General features: G+C 38.6%; 1 protein-coding gene across 1 annotated transcript in view; it reads left to right on the forward strand.

Annotated features, from left to right (window-relative positions):
* The window catches only part of LOC147906885 (uncharacterized), a 365,738-nt gene that overhangs the window by 82,039 nt on the left and 258,607 nt on the right, over nucleotides 1-25,092 (forward strand). The window lies entirely within an intron of this gene.

Consider the following 25,092-nt stretch of genomic DNA (forward strand, 5'->3'; position numbering starts at 1 on the left):
GAAGCTAACGAGTAGATCTGTGGGCTGTAGTCGGATTTTTTGGATTTTATGTATGAAGTCCGTTGAGTTGGTTATGTGTGATTCTATTTTTCCAGTCAGAGGTTGTAGTGTTTTTGCTAGGAAACGGGATAGGTTAAATGTCGGGGACTTTATGGCGCTAACAATTGGTCTGAAGGGGACGTTGAGTTTGCGTATTTTTGGTAGTCCATATAGTCTTGGTGGGAGAGGGTTTGTGGGTTTTAATGTATTTTTGGTTTCGTTTGGGATGTTGCTTTTTTCCACAAGGTCCCTGGTGTTCTGTGTGATTTTGTTGGTTGAATCCTTGTCAAGCTTTCTATACGTTTTATCCGAGAGCAGACCCTTCATCTTTTTCTTGTAGTCTGATGTATTTATGACTACTGTCATGTTGCCCTTGTCGGCTGGCAGCACGATGATGTCTGTGTCCCTGTTTAGATCTTGTAGGGCCAATCGCTCCTGTCTGGTGATGTTTGATGACGGGGGTTTGGCTTTGGACAGGACGTTGGCTACCTGTCTGCGGATATCGTCTGCCTGTTCTGAAGGGAGCCGATAGATGGTTGACTCTATTTGGCTGATTATTTCCTCTTTTGGAACCTTCTTACGTGCCACCGCGAAATTAGGGCCTTTGGCCAGCGCGGATATAGTGTCTTAGGACAGGTTTTTGTTCGATAGGTTTTTGACGTAATGTAGGGGGGGGGGTTTGGTTTTTTGTGAGGGGCGAGATTCCTATATTTCTGTTTCTGTCTTTCAGAGGATTGGGTAAAAGTTAGTCTGGCTTGTTCATATGTAATGCGGTCCAGGGTTTGCCAGATGTCGTGTCGTAGCGTGGCGGATAGGAACAGGTGCAGTTTAAAGATGTTGTGGGAGATCTGGGCTATTCGTGACTTAGTGAAATGTTCTTTGATAAGGATAAGGCTGGTTTTGTGGAGGATGTTTTTGGATTTTTGAGTTCCTAGGTGGTTCTTGAATTGTAGGAACTTTGGTGTACAGAAAAAGTGTACAGAAAAACAACACACACGGACAGATACTTACATGCTGAGTCACACCACCACCCAGCACAAAAACAATCAGTAATAAACTCACTGGTACACAGAGCCTTCGCCATCTCCGACAGAGGACATCTACGGACAGAAATAAACCACCTAAAACAGGCCCTACAAAACAACGAACACGACAAAAAAGACATAACCAAAATAATCAACAAACACACAAACAAGACAACGGCTCCGAACACACAAACAGACGACAGGACCCTAACCATTCTCCCTTACGTCAAAGGAACTACAGACCGGATCGGCAAGATATTGAACAAACACAATATCCGAACTATCTACAAACCACCCAAGGAGATAGGACAAATCTTAAGAAACCCCAAAGATCCAAGACCGCCACTCAGTTCCGCAGGAGTATACAGAATACCGTGTTCTTGCGAACAAGTATACATCAGGGAAACCGGGAGAATGGTAAACCTACGGATAAAAGAACACCAACGAGACGTCAGACTGAAACACGTCACACAGTCGGCACTATCAGAACATAACGTCGAAACAGGACATCAAATACTGTTTGACCAAACAACCACGATAACCAACACCACATCATACTTCCCAAGAAAATACAGAGAAGTCATCGAAATAAAAAAACACCCTAACAATCTAAACAGGGATAATGGCTATAACATAAGTAAGATATGGAAGACCATCCTCCAGACCAGCAAAGATTCCACCACCTTTTTTCCCCCATCACTCCAACCCCTCCCCTCCACCACCAAAAAACTTCCACCTCAACAAGTAGCGTAACAGTAAAAAGGAAGGACCTGGAGGAACAGCTCAGTATCAGGCTGCTCCTCGCCCTGATGAAGTGGACTGCAAGGCCCACGAAACGTTGGCACATCAAGAATGGACCAAGACATAAGATATTAAGATGTCGGGATTTAACGTTTTACGTTGGAATGTTAAAGACGAATTCGCTGCCCATAGCGAGAACGCGGTAGTTTTCAAGATGTGCACGTCCGCTAAATGGAAGTTCCACGTGAGATGTGTTTTTGCCCATTTCCTCCTACTTGTATTATGCTCGTGATGCAAAATGTCCGGGAGACCACATCGTGGTTTACGCATTTGATACAACGTATAGTTATTCAATGTACCATCACCCGGTATTTGATAATATTCTTGAAATAACGAAATCGCCTGTTTAAGTTCTCCCTCTTCGAACGATAATTGTGTATTGTTTTCACTCTTACGCAAGTAACCGTACTTTTGTAGATACAGAATTGTTTCAGTATCTATGCCTTGACGATTCGTCGTTGACGCTGTTGTCGTAGTAAGCGTAACGAAGACGACGACGACGACGATGACGAACGCGGAGGACATCGCGATGTAGCACAAGTATACGACACGCAGCAGGAAAATAAAAAAAACGATGTGTGCTCGAACGCTTTGTCAGTAGTAATGAATCGCGTTCCGTGATTTTTTTATATATACGACACGACGAAATGCTTCGTCAATAGTAATGAATCGCGTCTCGTGCTCTTTCATGTGTTTGTTTTTACATTATAATACGACAGCGTGTGACTTTTTGATGAAAGAGGAGAGAGCTTGAAAAAAATATTATACGATTTTGCGAATAACATTAGTCAATGGATTATATTCTATCACCCTGTCGTTAATAATAAGACAATAAGCTGTGGTGTTCAGTGGAATATTTTCCTTACACTCGAATTCTATACGAATATCCACAGTAGCGCTTTTTATCGATTCGTTTTGACGAGAACAATCGATCACTACGAATGGGCCGTGTAAAAGAAATTCCCCGATAGATAACATGGCATCGGGATTGTCGTTACCGTAGTACATCTTTTGAAATTTTACATACATATCGTAGAGTACAGCATATTTCTTGCGTTCGAAATCTAAATTCATATCGTCGTAAGGATAAAAATCAAAATTTAAAAAAAGTTTCACTTTAGTGAGATTACACACGTCGAATTGCGAAACATTTTGCGACGGTTCGTTTTTTTTCCGGTTTGAAGCGCAAAAATTACGTATCGCGGTTTTTCCAATTGCGATGTTGTTTTAACAGCCCACGAATGCTTCGTTGTACTTTGAAGCAGAGGAAATTCGTACAGGTCCCACGACCGGAAACACATGCTGTGATATCGTCCACCTTCCAGCGTTCGCAAAAGTGATAATTTATTGACATCGTTTAGCACTACATGTGGCATTTTCCATTGTATCTTCGATAGCGTGATTTTAGGTTCCGCCGATGCCTGCGTCACGACGCAATTGTTATCGTTACGCGCACGTATCAGGATAAGTTCGTGTCGCGCGTTTATTACTATGCGTTTGTAATCCTCGCAAAAGGAGTGTATTGAGCGGTACGCAAAAGTTGAAATCATCGGTCACTGATGTGCGAAAGAAGTGCATTGTGGCGTCCCATCCTGCATTTTCTAACGTTATACTCTTGCTGGTGGTTAACGATACGAAATTTTTGATCGTACTGGTAACACCAACGTTTCTATATCTATTGATTTCCACATCGTCTATCTCGTATCGAATCTCATCGAACATGAACGCGACGCAATTGTTCGACAGTTTTGGTTGTTCGGATTTGTCTCCAGCTGGTTTCTTCGCTGAAAATTTTCCCTCGACATAGAGAAAACTCTCACACGGTAACGTGTACAGATCTTGGTGTTATATACAGGGTGCGGCGCCAAAATCCGGACAAATTATACATTTTTTCTAAACATGTTTTATTGCTACAATGAAAAGGTTTATAAAATTTGGTTACCTCCATTGTTGGTAAGGCCATAAAGAACATATTCACTCAATATATCCCCCGCTTGCTTGAATGACCGCCTCCATTTTCGATCTGAAGCATGCGCAGGCACGCTTTAATGCGTCATGGTGCATATCGGTGAATGCCGCTTCAATAGCGGCTCTCAATGATGCGACGTTTGGATGTCTGGACTTGTTCGTGACCCTTTCAACCACGCCCCATACGTAGAAGTCCAAAGGATTCAAATCTGGGCTGTTGGGAGGCCAGAATTCTTTCGATCAATACATGTCGACAATCAATTTTGCACCAAATGACTTGTGTGGACGGGCGCACCATCCTGTTGGAAAACATATGGCTTTCCAGACGACACAGTTTCCATCCACGGCTTCACTACATTTGTCAGAACACGCAAATGATTTCTGTCGCCGAGCGCTCGGCGCGAATATTTTCGATAATCGCGGCATACTCCGCATTTGGTTTCAACATTGCGACTGTTTCGAGGTTATGATGGTTTAGTACATGCGTCAAGCTATTTGAATGCCAATCGCGACATCTACCAATGGTATTGAACGGAGGGAATTTCAATTTGAAATTTGTTCGGATTTTGGCGCCGCACCCTGTAGGTATTCGTATTTCATCACTGTATCCGAATGTGGTATTAGCGTATGGGTTGTAAGTGTGAGTCTCGATCTTAACGATACGGTCGTCGAAGATGGGTTCACTTCCTATATGTAGAATATCGCGACTCATTTCTCACGACGAATCCCAGAGATCATAGAAATGCGACGTTCGCAGCGTTCAATCTGTCCTCCGTTCCTCTCCGCTTTCCTTCAACGTATCGTTCGGTGAGCAATGATAATTGCGACGTCTGCGGTACGATTGTCGTCGTAGATGTATTCTTATAATCATGCGACTCGTTCAGAACGAGTATCTTTCGTTCGTGAGCATATTTTTATCGTTTACGTCGTATATGAAGTCGAATCGATATCGCCTCTCCACGAAGGTTTATCAACTGTCTGTTTTGATCCACTATACGTATCGTTATATCGGTAACGTTTCTCGCGATGACTGGGAGATAAATGACGTGTGTAGGAGTATCGGACAATTTATATCCAGGTGGAACGTTCATCGCGAATTCGTGTATCGTATGCGCTGGTTTATCGTTGTTGTACGCACCCAAAGTATTGTTGCATTGTACACGAATTACAGTTACATTCATAATATTTACAGGTTTGTCAGACGCGTACCACTTGTTCAGTTGTATTACGCGAGAGTTCGAATAACCTAATAGCGAACCGATGTTATTCGGTTTCGTAAAATTTATTCCGTACGCACATTTGATCTCGCTTCTCATAGTATTCTCATTGGCTCGAAGATTCAGTATCTCTTCTGTATGAGTACTATCGTTGCCATCGTTGTCGTCGAATATGTACGCGTAGTCATCATCATTATCTTTATCGTCAGACGTTCGTCGTAGTATGTGACGGATAGCAGCTCTCAGATACTTGTTTATAGTACTCAATTCGTACGATCCTTCGGGAATCGTGATTACTTTGTCGTCGGTATCGAAGTAGAAGTTATTGTTCGTGGAAGTAACATTCGCTATCGCGTTGTACGTTTCGAAATTCGTAAGACTCAATTCATATTCGCCATTACTTAAATCCAACGCAGGAAAGTAACTCGCCGTGAGAATACTGGTTGTTCCAGTTAACGTGAGAGTCCACGACATGACGTAATCGAAGATAAACGCTCAACTGAGACGACTCACACGACACATTATTAGATATATCTTTTCCTCCAATCTATTTCTCGAAGAAATCGTAGACACAACTGACTCCACAAATACTCTGATCGAACGTTTGATAAGAGTGACGATTATACGTTACGTTGCTTCCGAGATAGTGTTCGAGTTCCCTCGATGGTCTAAGATTGCCAAAACCATCGAAGTAAACTGCATTATTTCCCTTTTTCGCATAAGCAACCCAGTGTGTTTCAGCATTTTCCGAATTATTGAGATTTACGATACCGCTTTCATTACGATGTGGTTTCGTCGGTAACGCGTCACGCATAAACACACCTCTGAAGAATGGTAAACGCAAACGATACGCCGCACGACTCAACTGTTCGTTCGTTGTGATACCGGAGAGCGGTATTTTAAGAGTCTCTAATGTTTCCTTCCACGATGTTTTTTTTTATCTCTTGCCTTTCTTTTCCTCACGTTACCACCACCACTACGTTTGTAGGGCGCTAGATACAGTCCGCGGCCTTCCGTCTGACGTCGAGCAGCTTTGCGATCGCTTACAGCTCTCGCTACGCTCGCCGCTCCACCGATCAAAGACCCGAGTGCACCCAACATTGGTAAAATCGGTAGGAAACCTCCGCGTTTCGAAGTAGTCTCTTCCTTTTCGTTTTTTTTTCCTTCTTTTCATAACCATTCCTAATTTCGTTTTTGCTTTCATAGCTACCCATACAGCGGTCGCGGCAGTTTTCTCACCAAACGTCGAATCATTCGCTGTTATACATTCGCGCGCTTTTTCGGCGAGAACTCGATCGGCAATGTGACGATCGGCGAGATCGTTGCTTCGCGAATAGGCGATATCGTGTTCGCGACACGCCGCGTCTAATCGATTTATACCTCGATCACCACGCGCTAGTCTTTTCGCGAGACGAGTACTGGGCCCACAAAATTGATAACCAGGTATATGTACTTCAAACGAAAGCGCGTTTATCGCCTTGTCAAATAAACCTGCTCCATACGCAGGAATCATTCCCTCCTCCACGCTATCTTATTTCATATGACATATGTCGCAATTTTTGATAAGTGGTGGCTGATCGTCTATATGTGTTCGTTGCCACGAACGATTGTAATGCTCTGTACACGGACGATAGCGTTGCACTTCAGGATCCGTTTTTAAATGTTCGGGTAATCGATCCCACAATAGCTCCACGTAATTCTCAAATTCCTGTAGAAGAACAATCTTTGGTATGTATTGCAATTGCTCGGCGGTAAAATCGAGAATCCGACGTTTATCCATTAGTAAAAAAAACATTTTTTGCGATAACAACAACAACGACGACGATTGCTCTTTACAGTAAAACTGTGCGGATCGAGTGCCTGCTCGGGGATATAAATAGTGCTGAAAAAACTCGCTCGCGTTACATCGCGCACGCGCGTTACACAAGTAAATGCGATTCGTACGACAATCACGGGCGATAGGAGTGTCGAATCTCGACCGCAAGGCGCGACTCATGTCCGATGAAACGGTTGGAGAAATTCGTAGACATGGCCCTTTACTACCGAATACAATTCGTTGCATCATTTGCGGACCGTCCAATTGTGGTAAAACAAACGCTTTGATAAGTTTAATAAAAAGTCCACATGGTATACGTTTCGAAAACGTATACGTGTATTCGAAATCTCTCTTTCAACCGAAATATCGATATTTGGAAGAATTACTCGAATCGATAAATGGTATCGGTTACCACGCTTTTTCCAACAATCGCGTCATACCACCGAAGGAGGCACTTCCCAATTCAATATTTGTATTCGATGATGTGGCTTGCGATAATCAGAATACTATTAGAGAATATTTTTCTATGGGTCATACGAACATTGATTATTTTTATCTCTGTCAAACGTATGCAAAAATACCGAAACATTTGATACGCGATAATGCAAATTTTTTGATACTATTCAAACAAGACGGTACCAATTTAAAACACATTTATAACGATCACGTGAACACCGATATATCGTATGAAAATTTTTGCACGTTGTGCCATTTATGTTGGCAACACAAATACGATTTTGTGGTAGTAGACAAAGATAGCGCGTTACGCAACGGTAGATATAGACGAGGATTCAACGATTTCGCTGTAGTGTAAAAAAATCATTTGTAGTGTTTTTTTTTTGTAAAAAAAAGTGAGCAGTACCTCTTTGACATTACAATAAGATGGTCAGAACGAAAAGTATCTCTGAACGGGAGAAAACAGCAAAACTGATCGCGAAGACTCGCGCGTCGATTCGTAAGAAACACCGAGCATTGAAGACTGGCATAATGGAGAATGAGATCGTTCTGGAGAAACAATTAAAATCTATTATCGAACCGTTGAAACAAATTGCTGGAAACACTGAACGTGGAGATAAACCATTTGACACTAAGTTTACGGAGAGTAAGCAAAAGAATAAACGTGAGTACAACGATGATGAGGATAATAATGATGATGACGATGATGATGATGCGATTCCAACACAAACTACTCCCCAACTCTTCCATGGAACAAACAAACAAATAAAAAGAAACGATCAAACGTTATGTTTGATTCGTCCATAATTCATTCGACACCAATAGAATCACAACAACAACAACAACAACAACAACAACAACAGGTAACTCCATTTAACTTACGGGACGAAGAAATTTTTAAAACCGATGATGATCCGTCGTCGCTCGAAACGTCTGTCAGACAGGTGTTGTTCACACCTCAATACACCTCAAGGTCGTCAGAGATTGCAAAGTCAATTAGGACCGTTAGGACAAATATACGTAAATACTCTTTTAATTGGTGATGCAAAAAACGAAATCGATCTTATCTACGGTGTTTATTTTGATGAAAACGGTACGATGTTAGGTAGTAAAAAATTTGACGTAAATACGGATGACACTATAATCATAGACGGAGGTACAAAGGTATACCAGGTCTATACGAGCTGATCTTCAAGATTCCAAACGACGCTATCTACACAGAGAATGATAAACAAACATACAAACATATATTATTAATGACGAATGCTCACAGACGTCACAATGACGCCAGAATGCCTATTAAGAGTAACAAGGGACACAAATACAAAAACATTATCGCTCCGCTCTTAGTTACTCATCGTAAGACCAGTGGCACTATTGGTTCAGGTATAAAGACAAATATACTATCCGGTGCGAAATTGACCGACAACGAAATAGATTACGTTTATTGGGACGACCCCAATGAGTTGGTGGATCGTCTTCAATTGTTCGATGCTTCTCGTAGAGCGGGTAATAATGCTCACGACAACGAAATATTGTCGATAATCGAAGAACTTCGCGAAGCTGGGTTAATTATAAAGTGAATCGTTGTGACGAAAATCGCGACAGTGATCAAATTCGCGCGAACTCGATATGATGTCTGTGAATAAATTTGGTATGTCTATGAGGGGAAACGAAATCGAAAAATCGCGATCGTCGATAGAATCTTTACGAAATTACGTGCACGACAATGAGCTTTGTCTGAATCCGGATCATTACGACGCGAAGGAGCGAAAAATAAAACACGTAGCCGCGCCGGAATTCGACACCGATGTGGTAAACAAAAGCTACGTCGAGCGTACGCTTCGAGATACGCGAAACGAGATCGAGGAATCATTTAGAACGATAAGGAGAGATGTACAGGAAGTGCATAGCGAGAGATGTAGAGAAGGTGCGAAGAAACGTGGAAAAAAATGTGACGAGAATGTCTGACGAGATTCAGCATTTGAATCGAGGTATAACGATACGAATGAAAAATGTAGTGACCAACGAGACATTGGAGAAATCGTTTAAAACGATCAGGAGAGATACGATCGTGCGCGCGCTTCCGGATACGCAGAAAGATATCTCGAACGATGTGGAAAAAGTGCGAAAGAACGTGGAGGAAGTCTCGAAAAGTGTAAACGCGCTATCGACAAAAGTGTCTGATGAGATTCATCGAGGTGTAACTGATCTGCGTCAACGAATGAATAACATAGTGACGAAAGAGACGTTAGAGAGAGATACGATCGTACTCGCACTTCGGAAAGTGTCCAACGATATGCAGATACTGCATCGCGGTGTAGGTGATCTGCGTCGACAATATCAAAGAAAGTGCGTAACGAGAACGAGATTCGGCATCTGAATCGAGGGTACCTGATTTAAAAGATACGCGCGAGGCTCGTTTCCTGTCACAACAAAGAAAGAGAGAAAGATAGATGAGTGTCGAGAAACAAAACTCGTGAAAGAACTCCACGCGCCCGCGCGAAGAAATTTTCCACGTCGTCGCGTCGAGATGCGTCCCTACGCGCGATTCAACAAAGGTTACAATTACATTTTAACCGTTATCGATGTTTTGAGTAAATACGCATGGGCTCTACTGCTCAAGAGCAAGAACGGAAGCGACGTAGCCGCAGCGTTATCCAAAATATTTCGCGAGGACGAACGATATCTGCAGACAGATCAAGGAAAGGAATTTTACAACACTACCGTGCAGAAAAAATTGTGAAAAGATACAACATAAATCATTATTCGACGTATTCGGTGATGAAAGCGTCGGTAGTGGAATGATTCAATCGTACACTCAAGAATAACATGTGGAAAACATTCACGTTAAACGGCTCGACAAATGGATCGACGAGCTACCGCGTCTATTGTCAGATTATAATCATCGTAAACTATTGGGATACGACCGATAGACGTAACTCCCGTCGTTGCAAAACGACTCTTGTCGACGGTATACAGTCATGTAAAAATTGCCGCTCCAACGAGATTCAAGGTAGGCGATCCAGTACGTATTAGTAAATTCAAGACAATTTTTGAAAAGGGTTATATACCCAATTGGTTCACCGAGATTTTTTACATCGTTAAAACACAACGTACGAATCCTGCAACGTATCTATTGAAAGATTATCAAGGAAAGCCGATAGCTGGTGGATTCTACGAACACGAATTGCAGCGAGTCTCTAATCCGGACGTTTATCTCATGGAAAAAATACTACGCAAACGAGGAAACGAGGTGTACGTGAAATGGTTAGGAATGGACAATTCACATAATTCTTGGATAGATAAAACAAATGTATTGTAATTTTTTTTTATTTATTACAATAAAAAAACTAAAAAAACTACAGTGCATTACAGAAGTATTTTATAATGTCCCCAAGGTACAGTAGCGACCGATTCGGGTACGACGTACCGCTTGTTATCGTACGGACTAAGAGCGAGCTTCAATTCAGACACTGTGTAAACTTCGTGCAACGTTGATCGTATGCATGACTGACGTCTCGACTGTACCGTCGCATCGTTCAAACATCGCGCATAATCGTCGAAAGTGATCGTTTTCGCGACTACCTTTTTCTTGATACCCTTTATTCTCTTCGTATCGCTCTTTCCGGTCACTCTCAATGCGTACATCTTCGCTCTGAGTCCTATGAATTCCGACATAATCGCACCATTATTTTCATCTTTCATTAAACCGGGTACTTTATTGTTAGCGCGTGGAACATCATATGCATTTCTCTCAGGATAATCACTCGTGTCGAATCTCGCGATATCACGCTTAATATTCTCGTACACATTCTTACATTCTAAAAGATAAATTAAGCTATCCGTGTCCATGTACATAATCTTACATCTATCGTGATACAATGGTATCATGTATTCATAGTGAAATTCATACAAACGCAATTTAGATATCTCGAGAATGCACATACCTACGTATATCGGTTTATTTAATTTCACCTCGAGTTTGCGCAATTCAACAGCGATCAGATTTTCAGAAAAAACACTTCTACTGTGAAAATTCGGTTTCGCTATCATCGCTTCCGCACCGTGTCTCCCATCCCAACGCGTTATGAGTCGAACGTCAACATGATCGCGTACGTTCTCCATCGTTTTTCCAAATACCGCATTATTCATCAATTTGTAAAGATTTTTCTCAAAATCGTTATTCGCGAGTATTCTAAATCTCGTATTAAGTTCAATATATCCGCGAAGCCATAGGGATTGTGCGAATTATAATATTCGATGAATTTTTTTTACGTGTAATCCATGCTGAATACATTGTTGTAAATTGCGATAGTGCACGATATAGCATTCCTTATCGTAAAGAGTGGCCAATAGTTTGTCATTCCGTTTTCCGGGAGGCCGTTCGCATTGGGGCAGAATGGAAGGTCTGCATGAGCGTCGTGTATGTTTTGCGGATACGCAAGATCGACCTCTAGAATATAACCGACAACGGAGTCTGACGACACTGACATTACGTCAAAGCGCTCGATGTCGTCGACCCATTGAAATTCTCCGTACGGTAAGGATTCGGACATCGCCCAACCGTACAGATTGTTCACATCGAAGTACATGAGGTACGTCGAAGGTTTCGAAAGATCGTACGAAGATGCATTGTACTTGTTATTAGCTTGCGCGTATCTATGCGAACATTGACTTAAACCACCGCGTATACCATGTTCCACAAACATGTCAATGTCGGTGAGTAATTCGAATCGAATACCAGTATTTCAACATAGCGACCCACGTATATCCCGGTAAAGTAATAGTACGTTGGATCCAATCCGTAACTATCGATACACATATCACGAAAATTTTCAAAAACATCTGCTAATAAAAGCACATCTTAAGATACAAATCACTGTAATCGCCGAGAGTCTCTATGCGGAAACGTTGCCAAACGTTTGTCGCGTGTTGATAATCGTCATCGGAAGCGGTCTCGTCAGTCAACGAACTGTAAAACAATTCACGCGATGGTAAACTAGTCTCATCTAGCTTATCGACGCTGTCGATGTACTCGTATGGAAACACTCCTTTCCGCGTAAGCAAATCGAAATCCTCAGCGTCAAGATTGGAAAATTCCGATCGCGTGATTTTCAATTTACTCTTATCGAGATATGATACCAATTTTTCGAGACTAGTATTGAGAAATTTAAACGAATCTACAAAGCGTACTTTCACACCGTCCTTTCCCCATTTAGAGTTTACTGTATCCCCGACATGTTTCGTAAACGATATATTATATAATTTTCTTTCGTTATAGGTAACACGTCAACTCTACCCGCAAAACTGTTAGCAATATCTTTTATGATAAAATGAACGTCGTAACCTGCCAAATTGTGAAAGAATACAGGAATAACGTATGTATCCTGATAATGTAAATTGCAACGTGAATGTGCGGGACCTCTGTAACGTCCGGTCAAATGACAGTGATCGCGTACGCGCACATCTCCTTCCTCAAATGGTCTTTCGCAGATATGTCAGTGAGTCGCGTTTCGAAATTTTTTCCACTCGATGTTCGATGTAAATTCCGCCATAGTCACATTATTGTCGAATATTGTTTTCGCACGATGCGTCAAATCGTATAATTCCTTGACAAACCACGATACGCAATCCTCACCGCGATAAGATTTGTACATCGACGCAGTCTCATCGTATACACAACGTATGTAGTACCTTACGCTGAAAACCTTGTGATGCTGATAGATAAATCTCGAAATGTTGGTCCTCTTCTTCTCCAGTATACACTCCAAATCTGCATAAACCACAAAGAGAAGCCGCTCCTTCTTATTATGATCACGAAACGATATCCACTTATCGTTCTCATTCGGAAGAATAACAGCACAATCGTTCGTCGTAGTACAGTCAACGATGTGAAGCGACAACTTCTCGCTCGTATAAAAGTAATGCAGACATCTGTAAGGTAACAAATCGTACGCGTTACACAACTATATATATATATATATATATATATATATACAAAACAATTAGTATACCCACCTATCGCACAGATACTTCTTTCCTGTATTCTTGCTCAATTGCGAACCTATCAATCGTGACAGATCTTTAATCCATGTGAAATGAGCGATAACGTTTTCGTCGTCGTCGCGTCTCGACTCTTGCAGGTACAACAGATTTACGTTTCTCTTTCTTCTCTTTGGTTAGACGAAGAGGAACGATTACATTGCCATCGTCTTTTTTTCCATCCCTCTTTCGCTCGGTAAATACGTTGATAGATATATCGTTCAAAAGTTCAAATTTTGTAATTTGATTTAAGGTAACAGGGAACTCGATACCCTCAAGATTTAACACAGTAGTATAATCCGGATACGATGATTTCCTATTCACATGACTTTGAACTGGATACAGAGCGGCAACCACCGATCAAGCGAAACACGCATTGTCTATCAAATGCACATTGATTACCGCCTTCCTCAGCATAATTTCTCGCGGCAGCTCCACCCAACATCCCGCATGCATAGGATTATATTGTTAACATTTACAATCAGATTCAATATACGTGATAGCGCCCATCCACTGTCACGTTCCTGAAATTCCTCCAATGCCGTTAAAGTATTATCTGTCACGTGTTTATCGTACCACTCTCGCAGATCGGATGTGTCGAAAAGCTCGTGATTTTTCGTAGTAATACTCTTAACAGATCTCTTAGCATCCGCAACGAACTCACCATTGAATATTGTATTCACTTTCAAACAAATATGTCTCTGAAGATTATCGCGTCGAGAACGATATCTCTCGCGTCATCGAGAAATCTCTGTCGAGGTTCGATGTAATTCGAATTCAACACCACACCAGTCAATACGCGATTGTTAAAAGCTGTTTCGATCTCCAACATCGAGAATCCCCCTCTTTTTTTGCGATTCGACATAGCCAGTGCCCACATGTTCAAAACGATGTCGTAGGACATTTCTCAAACCTTCCAATCGTGTTAGTCGAGCGATCGCTGCATTTACAACTCCGGCAGATGTTCGTCGACGTTTACCGCTTCGACACGTCTTCCGCAAGAAATCGAGACATTCATTACATTTTTCCTCCCATACTCGATACGTGTCCGCCGTATCGATACTCATCGCACGATGAAAAAGATCTTCCACCTCCTCATCCATCTCTCTCTATATTAAATAAAAATCACTACCCTCGCTTACACGTGAATCAGAGCGTCTCACCGCAACTATCTCTAGGTATGTCGAATTTAATCTTTTTATACATCCTTCCAATGTCATTGATTCGCACACCTTTCATAGCTGCGTTTTCGTACCTTCTTGTACGATCATCAACAACAACTACCGCACTTTGAATCCATAAAATTTCTCGCGAACAATGATTCCCAATCTCTCTCCGTAAATGGTGTGTGGCTAAGTTCCAACACTTCTTCTCCTTTATGCAAGATGTAACCAACGTAGGACTCGATACCATACGCTCGTAACAGTACATATCACTACCTACATCCGAAACCGCACTTGACGGATCGCTGTCCGTACTCTCGTTCGGACTATTATCGCTATCGCTATCGCTATCGCTTAACATATTAAAATCACTGTGAGAAGAACCTTACCCCGTGCACTTATATATCGTTCCTTCGTCGGAAACAACAAACCGCAAGCCCATCTTATCTTTTACAAATAATACGCGTATAAAAATACGACGCATCCTATCACATTCAAAGGATGTTGTATTCTCACACACACACACACACACACACACGCGCGCGCGCGCGCGCGCACACACACACACACAAGGATACGTGTAAGGAAAGAAATCCATTATTCACATGTTTTTCTTTTTACTTTTAATAAAATGCAAACTAAAATTAGTACATACATCATAATATATATAAAAGAATCATAATAAATCGTCATAATGTATAAAAAATACGTACTACTATTCATTTTGATATTTTTTATACTGATTGTATATTTTGTAATGCGCACGGTTACTGTGTCTTCCACACCGAAACGTATTAATAGAGTCTAGATTTTCCAACGATTCAATGTCATTGAAATGATTGTCGATCGTTTCGACTATGACATTGTCGTTGTTTAGAATGTCCACTAACCACCCCCGTTTCTCGAGACCTTTCACATAAATAAGTGCATCATCATGGCTCTCTCCACTGACAGCTTCAGCGATCAAACGCTGCTCCATACGATACGGCACCACCCCGTCGTTCCATCGCAATCCGTGATGATGCGCCATCAGCCATGAGGCGTGCGACTGATCTTTCTTCGTCAAGAAACGCCATGGCATCGGGCACGTAAAAATATAATGCATTATTCCGCCATTTTTCAGCACTGCCACCTCCTTCACGACGAATCGTTCACCCACGACGAATCCTTTAACAAAAAAAATCACATATAATACACATAATACACACGTTTTGTAAAATAAATAAACCAGAAATACGAACTGTACCTTGTAAATCGACGAATGTCGGCACCATGACTTCGATATATATATATATATATATATATATATATATATATATATGTCACCACATACGATTAAACCACGCCAATGTGGCAATCGCGCGGTGCGTCTCTCTTCATATCCTGTGTTCTCTCTGTGAAGGAAACAATCGTACGTAAAAGTGAGATAGCTATGTAGGATATGCGTAAGTAGTAGATATAATATGTGATTATCGTATGCGTCTTTTCCTCTCTCCTATATATTTTTTTACAATACGTTTTTCTTTTCCTTCATTAGCGATGGTACTTTCCTCAAATCGTCAGCTACCCAATCCAAAAGCCGATTCACCACTTGCTGCTTACGATCTCTAGAGGAAGATGTCACAAATTATGTTCTCATTTTTGCATATTTCCATCATTGACGTTTTTCCTTATTCTTAATATCATGAATGTCATACAAATCTACGCGAATCAACTGATGCCTCCAATCTGTCCTTCCGGAGTGCTCACGGTGTACAGCTTCCAATTTTGTCATGTATTGGGATATTCCATCGTTTTACTGTTTCGAGATTGAAGCAAAAAGCGCGTCCATACCTCCAAATGTCGATTCTCCTGACGATGCAAAAATCTCACGATCGATGTTCGGCGCATCGATAAGTATCGCCATGTGACATCTAACGTATTCCTTCAGATCGTGTAACCATTCGAAGTATGTATTTCTCGTCATGAAATCTTCCATAAACAAATGATGTAACACTTTGCTCTCGGAGGTAGAGAGGAAACGATCCAGCTCTTCCACAGAATACGTAGAATTCAGCAAACCTCTCGTTTTCAATACGTTAAAAAATGACATTAATGCATCTTTCATCGTCTTTGCCTCCCTCATACGTATCGTATTCGGATCTATCTTTCGCTGATGTACCATATAGGTCTGTATACATCCAATCATCATTCGCAGATTTTTTACAAACGTATTCGTAATCCACGTCTGATGTATTAAATCGATTATAGAACCCATAAACGTTTCATTGAACACATCTTCCTCTTCCTCTTCCTCATCTAATAGTTGTTCGAACGATTTCTCAGTGGATCTCATCGGTAGCTCCTCAACCTCTTTACTTCGAGACTCCATCGTAGTAGTACACAAATAATATTAATACGTTCGAAATCAAAATATATGTATGACGAAAAAAAGCCTCGCCCATACGCATTTATATACTGTTGTCCATCGGACATGTTGACGGATGTGGTTTCTATCGAGAACGCAAAAAACTGCATAAAAATAGACACCCTTATGAAGAGTGAAACAACGTCATACGAGAGAGAACGCATCCTGAAAGAGGATGCAATAGTGTCTTATCACATCTTTGTGGTATCTATCAAAGTGACAGAACTGCACAAAACTGCATAACGGAAAATCTTTAAGGGCTCGAAAGAGGATGCATGTGGTATTAGACAAAAAACTATTTATAAAATTGCATAAAATGGATTCTTATCGTATCCTTAAGGACGCGGTGTAACTGCGGAAGAGAAAATATTATTTATTGTTCCATTTATCTTTTGTTTATTATTAAACTAACAGCGATCGAACGCGACAAACGAAACGTTGGTGCGAGCGAGAGCGACAGTAAAAATGGGGATTCTTACCGTATCTTTAAGGAGGTAAGATTACATTATTATATTATATTTACAGCGAGTGAGAAACCCGTTGGTGCGAGCGAGAGCGACAGCGCGCACGCGGGAAGAAAAAACGCGCCAACTCCCTCAGTCGCTCGCCCGCTCCCGAGCTCGCCGGATCGTCGTCGCGACGCGTCACGCCGTGACGTCACCAGCTCACACACACATGCGCCCGTGACGGGGGCCGGGGAGGAAAACTACGAGAGGTGGTGGGAGGACAAAGCAGCTCGCTCATTGGCTGCCCCTCCCGCACCACAATACTCCTCTCGCCCAGTTTTCCCCCCGGCCCCTCACCCCGCGGCTTGCCCCATGACTTAGAATATATATAGATATGCTACTTCTAGCAATTGCGCAAATTTTTGGAAATAAGGGAAAGGATTTTGATTTGAAATAAGGACCGATTTAACTTGGAGTAGGTATATAAGGCGGGTTCTAACCCAGGGGCTAGAGGGGAATGCGGGGTGCGGGGAAGTACTTGTAGACGCGGGGGATACCTAACGCGGGGGAAAGAGGGGGAAAGGTCTAGGCTCCTACACAATAGGGTTCCTACACAATAGGGCTCCTTTTTTTGTTATCAAAATTTGACCATGTTTTTCTTTAAAAATGCATTGATAATAAAGGTTTGAATTTGACCATGACATATTTTTCTTTAAAAATGCATCGATAATAAAGGCTTGCATGTTAGAGAAAGATAGAGCGCGCGTGCTATGAGTGAAGAAAGGATGGAAGAATTAATAGAGTACGAGTTTCTTTTGTATGATACAGTTTTTTCAATTTTTATGGTTTTTCCTGGCGCGTTGAGGCAAAGGATGGGAAGTAAAAGACAATACACATGAAATAAGGCTAACAAAAAATGTTTTATTTACATCTTATTACATCGGTTTTCATACTTATTAAAAACTAAAGCTAATAATTCACAATCAATGAGCTGCTGTCCATTGAAGATGTCGCTATCACATATAATGTTCTCAGATGCGATGTTGGAGAATCGCATATACTTGGTATCTACCGTATCGATGAGTCGAGCTAATCGTTCGAATGTTACATCGACACACCCGTTAAAGTCAAACATACGGCGTAGCGTCGTTTCGGTCATCATAATGCGTACCGATGAAGAATCGAAACGTACGACCGTAGCATAGTTCAGCATGAAAACACTGACGATTAGTGGTCCAACGCTTATAAAATTATCCTTGTATTCATTTCGAAACAGCTTGTAAATATTTCCTCGCTGCTCGTAGAGGCTCTTCATGTTTCGAGAGACAGCGATAGTTCGTGTCCGCGATGATCTCCAAGGACGATCTCCACGTAACTCGGTGGGCCAACGTTGATTCCAATTTCCAAAAATTTGTAGCCCGTATTCGTCAGATCTGCTCAGTAAACGCACTGCGCGATGCTCCGTACTGTGTACATACATAATGTTAAAAAACGTTTCTTTTATGTATAGAACGTTGGAACTTACATGTTATATTCCTTCTTCACATCGTACGATGCACTGTTCTCTTTAGCGTACATTTTTTCGACCGTTCGTACAAGCGGGTATCGTAAGACTGATTGCATCCGTGTAAATGGTAATACTTCTGGAATCGATGAGAGAAGATAGGTTCTCCCCCTCTCTTTTCCAAAAATTTCGAACATGTTGCGACACGTTTTATCAAGTCTTTCTATGTATTTTCTTTGTCACGAATTTATACATACGTTTATACATACGTTTATACATACGTTTATACATATGTTTATACATACGTTTATACATACGTTTATATTATACATACATACATACATACATATGTTTATACATACGTTTATACACACATACGTACGTTTATACATACGTACATAAGTTTATACATACGTACATACGTTTATACATACGTTTATACATACGTTTATACATACATTTATACATACGTACATATGTTTATACACACATACATACGTTTATACATTACAAAGGAAGGGAAAAGAAATACATAATAAATATTAACACATATAAAAAATAAGAGCATAAAAAACCACAGCACAAGTTATAGTTTGTGATATTTAATTATTATTACATTCATTAAAACATTAAACGTTTCGGCCACAATCTGGCCATCTTCAGTAATTCAATAATATTCTTAAAACGCAGAGTTACATCTAGTTGACATTAAATTCAACAGTCGAGAGTTGTAATTAAATAAACATGTTCTTTTGTATGTGAAGATGCTTCATGCAGTAATGTTACACGGTCAATTGTCATATCAAGAAAAGTGTAGAACAAGAATTTCCTGATTCTAAATGAAATTATATATATTAAAATCTTCTAGTCAGAATATAAAGAAAAAGAATCATTACCTGTTTTACAGCAAAAAAACCAAACGATGAATCTCGAATATTTCTTTTACACAGTTAGAATTTTGTCGTGACGTTATGTGTTGTTATTTGTCCTATCATATATTTTACCACTGTTTATATATCTGAGTCAAAATTTTTAGAAAGTTCTAGAATTGTTTATTAACAGAAAGAGACATCCTTTTTTAGAAGAGGAAAATAAACCTCAGGCAAACCTTCCGTGTCACTTTGCTTATTGATACCACTTGATTGTTTTTTTATATGTATCATTTCCGAAATTCTTCTTTTCGCTAAAGATTGTTCTCTATCTAAAATTCTTATATTATCCCAATCTAATTCATGCATCTCATTCATACGGTGACGTGAGACCACAGAAATTTCGGAAGAAGGTTTTCTTATATCAGCCTTATGTTCTTTAATCCGAGTTTTTAATTTCCTTTTGGTTTGGCCAACATAAGAAGATTCACAGTTTAAGCAATTAATTTTATAAACTACTCCGCATTGGTCATCCTTAGGCAAAGCATCCTTTCCTGTCTTAATAAATGTATTCAATTTATTCATTGGTTTATAAGCTATATTAAAACCGTACATATGAGAAAGTTTTTTAAATTTTTCCGAAACTTTGCCCAAATATGGTAACGTGAAAAATTTTTTAGAAGTAACATTAGAGTCACATTCATTATTAATTTCTTTAAGATTTTTATCTAAATTAGTTCTGTTTTCCAACGTTTTAATTCTATTATTTATTGTAGAAAATATAAACTTTAAAGGATAACCATTACTCAGAAACGTGTGAATTAATTCAGAGATGTTTTTTTCATGAAATATAGGATGGGATAAGAATAGAATTCTATCAAATTGCCCAATAATAACTCCCCTTTTATGTTCTAACGGATGATTCGAAAAATAATTCAGATATCTCCCAGAATTGGTGGGTTTTTTATAAATATCGAAGATGATATTTCCTTCCTGTCTCATTAATTTAACATCTAGGAAATGTATGCCGTTATCATCGCCAAAGTCCACAGTAAATTTAAGCCTTTCGTGATATGAGTTAAACAATTCTAGAACTCCTTCAATTTTTTCTTTGTGTATAGCTAATAAAATATCGTCCACATAACGAAAATAAAACGATAAATTAATGTTATTCTTGGTAATGATTTCTTGTTCAAAATCTTGTAAAACAATGTTCGCCAGTATGGGGGACAAAGGAGAACCCATTGGCATGCCAAAAATCTGTTTAAATATTTTATTATCAAAACTAAAAAATGTAGAATTAATTATAATCATAATAGCTTTGATAAATTCATGTAAAGGAATCGAAGTCTTATTCTCCATAAGATTCCACCTGCGTTCAATGCTTTTTGATACTAATTCGGTCGGAATATTCGTGTACATGGAGACCACGTCAAATGATATAATACTAAAATTTGTATCAATTGCTTTTCCATTGAGTTTATTTACTAAATCAAAGCTGTTTTTAACGAAACTGAAATTTTTTATATTATTATTATCAATGATTTCCTTTAAGAAAGTCGCCAGTGGATAAAAAGCACTATTAATACAACTGACAATCAATCTCAAAGGGTGACCTTCTTTGTGAATTTTTGGCAAACCGTAAGATCTCGGAAGTTCGCCGTCCGAAACGTACAATTTTTTATATAAATTAGAATCAATGTACCCCTTATTTTTCCAATTTTTTAATAATTTACCAATTTCAACAGTTATTTTCTTCGTGGGATCTTTTTTGATTGACTCGTATGTAGTATGATCCTTAAGAATTTCATACATTTTTTCTTTATAGCTATCACGACTCATAATTACGGTGGTATTCCCTTTATCAGCTCTAGTAATCAAAATATCAGGATTCTCTGAGATGAATCGCTTAACCTCTCTTACACCTTCGTATAAAATTGAATTTTCACACGATTTACTATTACAATTCTTAATAGCTTTAAGAATTTGGACAGTTTCATTCCTAACATTTTTTCGCGTTTCATCATCAGCCCTGAAAAGATTATATTCCACGTGTTTGATGAACTCACGTGTGATACCATCCTTACTAACCACGTTATTAGGCAAATTAAACTGTTGACCTAATTGTAGTAAGGCTAAGGCTTTATCTGAAACTTTAGCATTGCTCAGATTTATCAGCCATTGTTTATTAATATTACTTATATCGAAATTGCTATTAAAACTTTCAGGAGTGATATTAATCTTGTATGATGAATGAATTTTGTCAGGATTCATGATTTTATTAGAAACTATATTCAATTTTAAAGGTGCACAAGAAGTATCACAATTCATCTCAGAGGTCACACATTTCGTAATATTATAATTAATACGTTTTATATTCGCAATTTCTTGGCGAATGTATTTAGCCCGCAAATTAGAGATTTTTTTACCGATTCTAACTTGTTCCTTTTGCCACATAATGTCAAAGTTAAATTCCTGTCTTCGAAAGAAAGAATGAGATATATTATTCGGTAGAATTTTTTCAATTTTTCTGCACATGTTGAATAATTCCGATTTTGTTTGCCCAAGATGTTTATAGGCGTCTTGTAATTCTACTCTTAAATATTTAAAAATAAAATTATATTTAAGTTTATCAATTCTTTCTTTCGAAGAATGGAATAGCTTATTACTATCATTTCGTGTAAATTTATACATATGAATGGGAACTAGACGTTCCTTTATACATGTTTTTAAGAATTGAATTTGTATTCTTGTATAAATATTAGCTCTATGAATTTTTACACATTTCTTCAGAAGCAAACATACGTGTGATCCAAAATTCAAATTGATGAAGTCAAAAAATTGCGTTAATTTACACATGTTAATGCTCGTGTAATTGAAAAATATTTTAAAACTAACGTGGTTCTAATATTAACACATATAAAAAATAAGAGCATAAAAAACCACAGCACAAGTTATAGTTTGTGATATTTAATTATTATTACATTCATTAAAACATTAAACGTTTCGGCCACAATCTGGCCATCTTCAGTAATTCAATAATATTCTTAAAACGCAGAGTTACATCTAGTTGACATTAAATTCAACAGTCGAGAGTTGTAATTAAATAAACATGTTCTTTTGTATGTGAAGATGCTTCATGCAGTAATGTTACACGGTCAATTGTCATATCAAGAAAAGTGTAGTTTCATTCATCATACAAGATTAATATCACTCCTGAAAGTTTTAATAGCAATTTCGATATAAGTAATATTAATAAACAATGGCTGATAAATCTGAGCAATGCTAAAGTTTCAGATAAAGCCTTAGCCTTACTACAATTAGGTCAACAGTTTAATTTGCCTAATAACGTGGTTAGTAAGGATGGTATCACACGTGAGTTCATCAAACACGTGGAATATAATCTTTTCAGGGCTGATGATGAAACGCGAAAAAATGTTAGGAATGAAACTGTCCAAATTCTTAAAGCTATTAAGAATTGTAATAGTAAATCGTGTGAAAATTCAATTTTATACGAAGGTGTAAGAGAGGTTAAGCGATTCATCTCAGAGAATCCTGATATTTTGATTACTAGAGCTGATAAAGGGAATACCACCGTAATTATGAGTCGTGATAGCTATAAAGAAAAAATGTATGAAATTCTTAAGGATCATACTACATACGAGTCAATCAAAAAAGATCCCACGAAGAAAATAACTGTTGAAATTGGTAAATTATTAAAAAATTGGAAAAATAAGGGGTACATTGATTCTAATTTATATAAAAAATTGTACGTTTCGGACGGCGAACTTCCGAGATCTTACGGTTTGCCAAAAATTCACAAAGAAGGTCACCCTTTGAGATTGATTGTCAGTTGTATTAATAGTGCTTTTTATCCACTGGCGACTTTCTTAAAGGAAATCATTGATAATAATAATATAAAAAATTTCAGTTTCGTTAAAAACAGCTTTGATTTAGTAAATAAACTCAATGGAAAAGCAATTGATACAAATTTTAGTATTATATCATTTGACGTGGTCTCCATGTACACGAATATTCCGACCGAATTAGTATCAAAAAGCATTGAACGCAGGTGGAATCTTATGGAGAATAAGACTTCGATTCCTTTACATGAATTTATCAAAGCTATTATGATTATAATTAATTCTACATTTTTTAGTTTTGATAATAAAATATTTAAACAGATTTTTGGCATGCCAATGGGTTCTCCTTTGTCCCCCATACTGGCGAACATTGTTTTACAAGATTTTGAACAAGAAATCATTACCAAGAATAACATTAATTTATCGTTTTATTTTCGTTATGTGGACGATATTTTATTAGCTATACACAAAGAAAAAATTGAAGGAGTTCTAGAATTGTTTAACTCATATCACGAAAGGCTTAAATTTACTGTGGACTTTGGCGATGATAACGGCATACATTTCCTAGATGTTAAATTAATGAGACAGGAAGGAAATATCATCTTCGATATTTATAAAAAACCCACCAATTCTGGGAGATATCTGAATTATTTTTCGAATCATCCGTTAGAACATAAAAGGGGAGTTATTATTGGGCAATTTGATAGAATTCTATTCTTATCCCATCCTATATTTCATGAAAAAAACATCTCTGAATTAATTCACACGTTTCTGAGTAATGGTTATCCTTTAAAGTTTATATTTTCTACAATAAATAATAGAATTAAAACGTTGGAAAACAGAACTAATTTAGATAAAAATCTTAAAGAAATTAATAATGAATGTGACTCTAATGTTACTTCTAAAAAATTTTTCACGTTACCATATTTGGGCAAAGTTTCGGAAAAATTTAAAAAACTTTCTCATATGTACGGTTTTAATATAGCTTATAAACCAATGAATAAATTGAATACATTTATTAAGACAGGAAAGGATGCTTTGCCTAAGGATGACCAATGCGGAGTAGTTTATAAAATTAATTGCTTAAACTGTGAATCTTCTTATGTTGGCCAAACCAAAAGGAAATTAAAAACTCGGATTAAAGAACATAAGGCTGATATAAGAAAACCTTCTTCCGAAATTTCTGTGGTCTCACGTCACCGTATGAATGAGATGCATGAATTAGATTGGGATAATATAAGAATTTTAGATAGAGAACAATCTTTAGCGAAAAGAAGAATTTCGGAAATGATACATATAAAAAAACAATCAAGTGGTATCAATAAGCAAAGTGACACGGAAGGTTTGCCTGAGGTTTATTTTCCTCTTCTAAAAAAGGATGTCTCTTTCTGTTAATAAACAATTCTAGAACTTTCTAAAAATTTTGACTCAGATATATAAACAGTGGTAAAATATATGATAGGACAAATAACA

Source organism: Acromyrmex echinatior, chromosome 17, assembly GCF_024713525.1.
Source record: "Acromyrmex echinatior isolate Ae372 chromosome 17, ASM2471352v2, whole genome shotgun sequence".
Taxonomy (NCBI): domain Eukaryota; kingdom Metazoa; phylum Arthropoda; class Insecta; order Hymenoptera; family Formicidae; genus Acromyrmex; species Acromyrmex echinatior.